The following is a 6,000-nucleotide window of genomic DNA, read 5'->3' as shown; positions in this document are numbered from 1 at the left end:
TGGCCACACCTCAAATGTTGTCTTGACCAATTAGATATTGTCTTTGCTCAGGGTATCATAAATCATATGTTATCTTATCAAGCACGTGATCCGAATTTTCCCGCTCTTGGGTATAATTTTGGACATGATACCTGTAGCTGTCTCTGAAAAGGTTGAATTTTCTTTTAAGTATTCATTTAAAAAATAATTTAACAATAAATCCTGTATTTTTGTTAAAAGGTATGAGGTTCCATTTGTGCCAAAATTATGTCGACATGCTGTCTGTCTATGCTATGTGTCGTCTCCGCTTACAAATGGTGTGTAATGTTTTATGAATGTTCATTTTTGGTAATAGTGACACCTACTGGTGAAATGTGTAACATCAGTTGAATTTTTCACATGATCTAGTTAGCCATGTGAGTATCAGATCTACAAAAGAAATGTGCACATGCTGAGAGCTCTTTAATTGTACGATTGGTAAAAGGAATGTCTACATAAATGTCTCCTAATGTCTCCTGGATTTTTGATTAGAAGGCACACACGGTATGTTGTTTATACTTTGGATTGCATCTCTTACTTTGCAAGGTTAATGTATTGTGTGTATTGATATTGGTTCAGTAAGAAATAGACTTGGTTAAACTGCGGTAAAAACAGAAAAACACTCATAGGTTATGTATCTGAATGTAATTTTATTTGTTTCAGTTTTTAACGGTGTCAGGATGTAAAGATGTCAAGATGTTGATATACAAAGGGTGTCACAATGTTCAAGTGATGTCGAAATATAATCAAGATGGCGATAAAGACATTAAACGTTAAGACATCAGTTGAAGCGTGATTCTTTTAATCAGAAGAAAACCTTCAGGAGCCGTTACTATTCCTATAAAAAGAATATGATACATTTGACAAATAATTGATGGTCATAAACATTTCAAGCAAGCAGATTAAAACACAAACATACTAAACATGAATATGAATCCTTAAGCTATCCCATAGGTATTAAAAGACATACACAATAAGTGATTATAAACATGATAGTCAAATATGTGGGTTACATATAAATGGTGGTTAAAAGGTCTCCTTAGGAATTTCAGTCTGGTTCTGCTAGGTGGGGGGGGAAGTCAATCCAAGGATCTTGTTTATTACTCTCATGGGTTTCCATGTGATGGCCGGCATTGTATCTTGGTTACTTGCCACAAATTTGGCAATCTCTTCTCTGAATTGAAATTGTCAATAATTGTTCTAGTGGTGTTAATGTTGAAAGCTGTTCTGTGAATGAGTTGGTTGGTTGGTAAATTTTGTTTCTGACTTGTGGCACTAGGAATGATTTACAACCTCCTGTTGCCTTTCTGAGGAATTCGGCTCGTGTTTCTACCACAGTCCTGATCGACTCTTTAATTTTTCTGGTTCAGGTCTGATACGCTACAATAGCCTTGAGTTGTGTAGACAGTTGCATAGTGAAAATTACCCTAAAGCACCACCTAGTGTCCATCCTATTCTAATATAACAACCAGTTTAAATGTGAACAAGGGATCTGCAACATTGAATAAATCCTTTATTTATAACATGTACATGAAAAATATAAAGGATTGGATACACCTATGGGACACAGTCGTGCAGCAGCGAGCATCACAACAGTGAAAGGAACCTCAAGGTTGTAAATGTTTGAAATTGTATAGGGCCCCATAATATATTTTGCCTGGGGCCCCCCAAATCATTAAATCTGCCCCTGGATATGATCTAGTGTATGTGAATATTAAATGGCAAGAATATTGTGATGGGGTGAAGAAGCACATGACACATTCCTTAAAAGTGGATTTTAATAGTGAGGCGTTTGGTGCTCTCTCTCTCACTTCATGATGGGGCTGGTGGTCACAGACTGCTCTCTGCGGGAACAATAGGAGAAATGGTTAGCTGAGCCTTGTGGAGACATTTCTGACCTCTATGTTTATTTGCCAGGTGTATAAATCCGGTGCTTGATGGGACACAGGTGTGACCACTCAACCCCCCACCCCCCCCCACCCCAAGGGTCGTCCTGTGGAAAAGCGGGACCTGGAGAGACCGTCGGCGTTCGCGTTGGCTGTCCCCACCCGGTGTTGCACGGTGAAGTTGAAGTCCTGGAGCGCGAGGAATCACCGAGTCACCCTGGCGTTCGTGTCCTCCACTCGAGCCTTCCACTGCAGAGGAGCGTGGTCAGTGATTAGGGTGAAGTGGAGGCCGAGGAAGTAGTATTGGAGGCCAACGCCTCCCTTTCAACAGTCGTGTATCTTCGCTCTGGTGGGGTCAGCTTTCCGCTGATGCATATCACCGGGTGTTCCTCACCATTATGGACCTGGTACAGGATGGCTCCCAACCCAGTGTTGGATGCGTCCATCTGCAGCAGGAAGGGGCAGTTGAAGTCGGGGACTCTGAGCATCGGTTCCAACGTGAGGGCTGTCTTTATCTGCTGGAATGCTGCCTCTGTCTCAGGGCTCCAAAGGATCTTCTCCGGCTGCCCCTTCCTGGTCAGGTCTGTCAAGGGAGAAGCTAAGGAGGATAAGTTAAGGATAAAGCAGGGGAAGTAGCCCGTCAACCCCAAAAAGGCCCGTATCTGAGTCTTGGAGGCAGGTTTCGACGCGGAGAGGATAGCCTTTGGAACCATAATGATGAGGCAGGACTATGGGCTAAATGATGCTTCGATGACCCCTCACCTCAGCATCTCCCGTACCTCTTCCTCGATTGCGTGTCACTGAGCCTCCGGGACATGATAAGGCCGCTGCCAGACGATGACCCCAGGTGGTGTGTGGATGTCGTGCTCAAGAAAGTGGGTCTGCCCAGGCTGGGGGGAGAACACATCAGAAAACATACTGACCAGGTGTTGCAGCTCCGACCTTTGGGTGGCCGAGAGTTGAGGGTCCATGTCAACAACCACAGGATGAGAGTTGGCAAAGGCAGAGAGCTGGGGCCTGGTCTTGACCCAGCGGTTCAGGAGATTCACATGATACAGCTGGTCCTCTTTTCTTCTTCCTGGCTGCCGCACATGGTAGGTTATGAGGCCAACTTTCTCCATGACGGTGTACGGCCCCTGCCAGGTGGCCAGGAATTTTCAGGCGGCCATGGGGACCAGGACCATATTGTGGTCTCCTCGCTGGAACTCCCGGTGCTGACGATGGGCATGACTCGGTCGATCCGCTCTCGCATCTTCCGCACATGCTCTACCGTGGTTTGGTGTACCACCGGTTGTTGCTCCCATGCCTCTCTGGCGACGTCAAGCAGGCCATGGGGCTGTTGGCCGAAGATGAGTTCAAACTGGCTGAATCCAGTGGATGCTTGAGGTACCTCCCGGATGCCGAAGAGTACATATAGTAGCATCTTGTCCCAGTCCCGCGTGTCATCGGCGGCCACTCAACACAGCATTTGCTTCAGGGTTTGATTGAACCGCTCAACCAGCCCATCGGTCTGGGGGTGGTACACTGTGGTGCGGAGCTGTTGGACCTTTAGGAGCTTGCACAGGTCAGCCATCATCCAGGACATAAACAGGGTGCCCTGGTCAGTCAGTATCTGGGATGGGATGCCGACCCGGCTACACAGTAGAAACAGCTCCTGGGTGATAGCTTTCATGCTGGCCTTACGGAGGGGGATTGCCTCAGGGTAGCAGGTGGTGTAAGCCACGATGACAAGGATGTGTTCGTGGCCCTGGGCGGACTTTGGCAGCTACACCAAAAAATGGTTCTTCAGTGGTTCTTCAGCGGTTCTTTTGGGAGGTTGAGGTACTATATAGCACCACTGCTGTACATAAAGAAACCATTAAGCCAGCCATTATGATGAATGTTTTATAAACAATGCCCGGGTCGACACTGGCTTTGCACATCATTTGCTATTAAAACATGGAGCAGTCCCAGTGATTAAAGACCCAATTCATTTAAGTACAACTGCATCAGATTTCTGTCTTTTGTTGGAAACAAGCTCAAAAGTGAATATATGTTATTGAAAACAACACGAAACATCACTATTATAGCTCTGCCCACAGCACGCCTCCAAGAGCACTGCTTTTTCCGGAGAGAATCGGAAAGCTGTATTTTTCTTTTATAAATATGTTCAAACTAAAGACTTTTTGGAGATATGAATGATGCAGTACTACTGTAACAATGTTCGTTGTGTGGGAAGGAAGACGGCAGGGTCAGTTGTGAATACTCACTGCTTTATTTATAAATTCAAAACAAAAAGTGGGCAAAACAGGCACCAACAAAAGACAAAACAATCAACATAAACTCCGTCGAAATGTATCAGCCAGCAGTCCTTCTCTCTCCCCCCAGCTCCTTTGTCTCCTGGTGTTTATACTCTTCCACGCCAATTACTGCAACAAGAGACAGGTGTTCGTTATTTGCGCTTAACCCAATCACTCAAAACGCATTTCCTGATACTCTCCCCTGCTGTAGGGTTCGCTAAACCATACCCCCACCGTCAGATCTGTCAAGGGGCTGGTGAGGTCCGAATAATTAAGCACAAACCTTCTATAATGTCCTGCCAGCCCCAAGAAATGTCTGACCTCCTTTTTGGTCTTGGGACACAGACAGGTCACAACCACTGCAGTCTTAAAATCATACTTAAAATCAGAAAGGTTCTGCACCGGAAGCTGTGTCGCTACCTGGGACTCCCCGGAGAGCAGCTGGACCAGGCGCATCGGCCACGGACCTCGGCCGACTTCTCAAATAAATCCAGGAATGTCTCCGGGTCGTCCTCAGGCACCATTTTGTGAAGAGGGAGGTGGGCAGGCACAGCTTGTTGGACCGTGGCTTCCGGCCGAACCTCCCGGACCATCCAACTCCGGAACCTCTCGCGGTCTTCCCTGGTGTTGATCACGTTGCTTGACGGCGAGGGATGTAAACTCTGCAAATGGTGCAGCGGAGGGAATGGCACGGCGGTCCTTCTCTCTATCTCCCTGCTCTTGTTTCTCCTGGTGTTTATACTCTCTCCACGCCAATTACCGCAACAAGAGACACTTGTATACTTTGTAGATTGTAGACACTTGTAGATCCACTCTCCACCAAGGGTCAGTCTCAGTGTTAGTGTTGGCAAAGGTGGTCAACAATCCGTCAACAGCAAGTGTAGAGGACAAGTTTGGGATGACTGATTAGTTTTGCCCCATAGTGCTGCATTCTCTGAAAAATGTTTCAAGGCCAGTAAGAAGTAATTTTATTCTCATCAAGCAGAAGGTCAAATTGAGGGCAAGTATGCAAAAATGCCAAAGATGTTTAAAATGAAGGGGCAAAATGACATTAAAATGCATCAAAGCTTAAAGGGTTAGTTCCCCCAAATATTACAATTATGTCATTAATGACTCACCTTCATGTCATTCCAAACCTGTAAGACCTCCGTTCATCTTCGGAACACAGTTTAAGATATTTTAGAATTAGTCAGAGAGCTTTCTGTCCCTCCAAGCATCGCCTCTGGAAGATGGGGGGGGGTATTTTTTTTTATTAAAAGGATTTCTATATTTTATCCACTCAATAGTCTATAATATAATAGCCATATAAACGTAGCGTAATTATAATAATAAAAAATAGTGGGAAATTCAGTGATATTGGCGGTGCAATATCGACTTTTGTGATTGGCCAATACTGGCAGACTGGAGCCAATGGAAATGCTTCTCCTTCCGTGCACGTCTTATTCCTCTGAGAACTTCAAAGCAGACCGCTTGAGGTAAATTATCTGGAATGATTCATTGATTTACAATGCTTGCCAACTCACAATTGACACTTTCCACACACTCTTACGCCACACATCCATTTCTCATCGCAAATCAAAGAGGACACGGAGACTGACAGACAAGACAGAGCAGGATACTTATGTTATAATAAATAATCTGAGCTCTCAGATTCTGTCAATTTTATTACAGAATTCAAGCAATAAGTTTTCGCGCTTGTAAATGTGACGTGACAGATCCCTATAGTGGCGCGTGAACCGATCATCTCTAGCTAATAGTAAATAAACATGAATGAACAATGTTGAAAGATACATTACTTACCGAAATGTATATTCCTC

The sequence above is a fragment of the Carassius auratus genome, chromosome 49 (assembly GCF_003368295.1).
Source record: "Carassius auratus strain Wakin chromosome 49, ASM336829v1, whole genome shotgun sequence".
Classification (NCBI taxonomy): Eukaryota; Metazoa; Chordata; class Actinopteri; order Cypriniformes; family Cyprinidae; genus Carassius; species Carassius auratus.
This window is presented reverse-complemented; position numbering follows the sequence as displayed.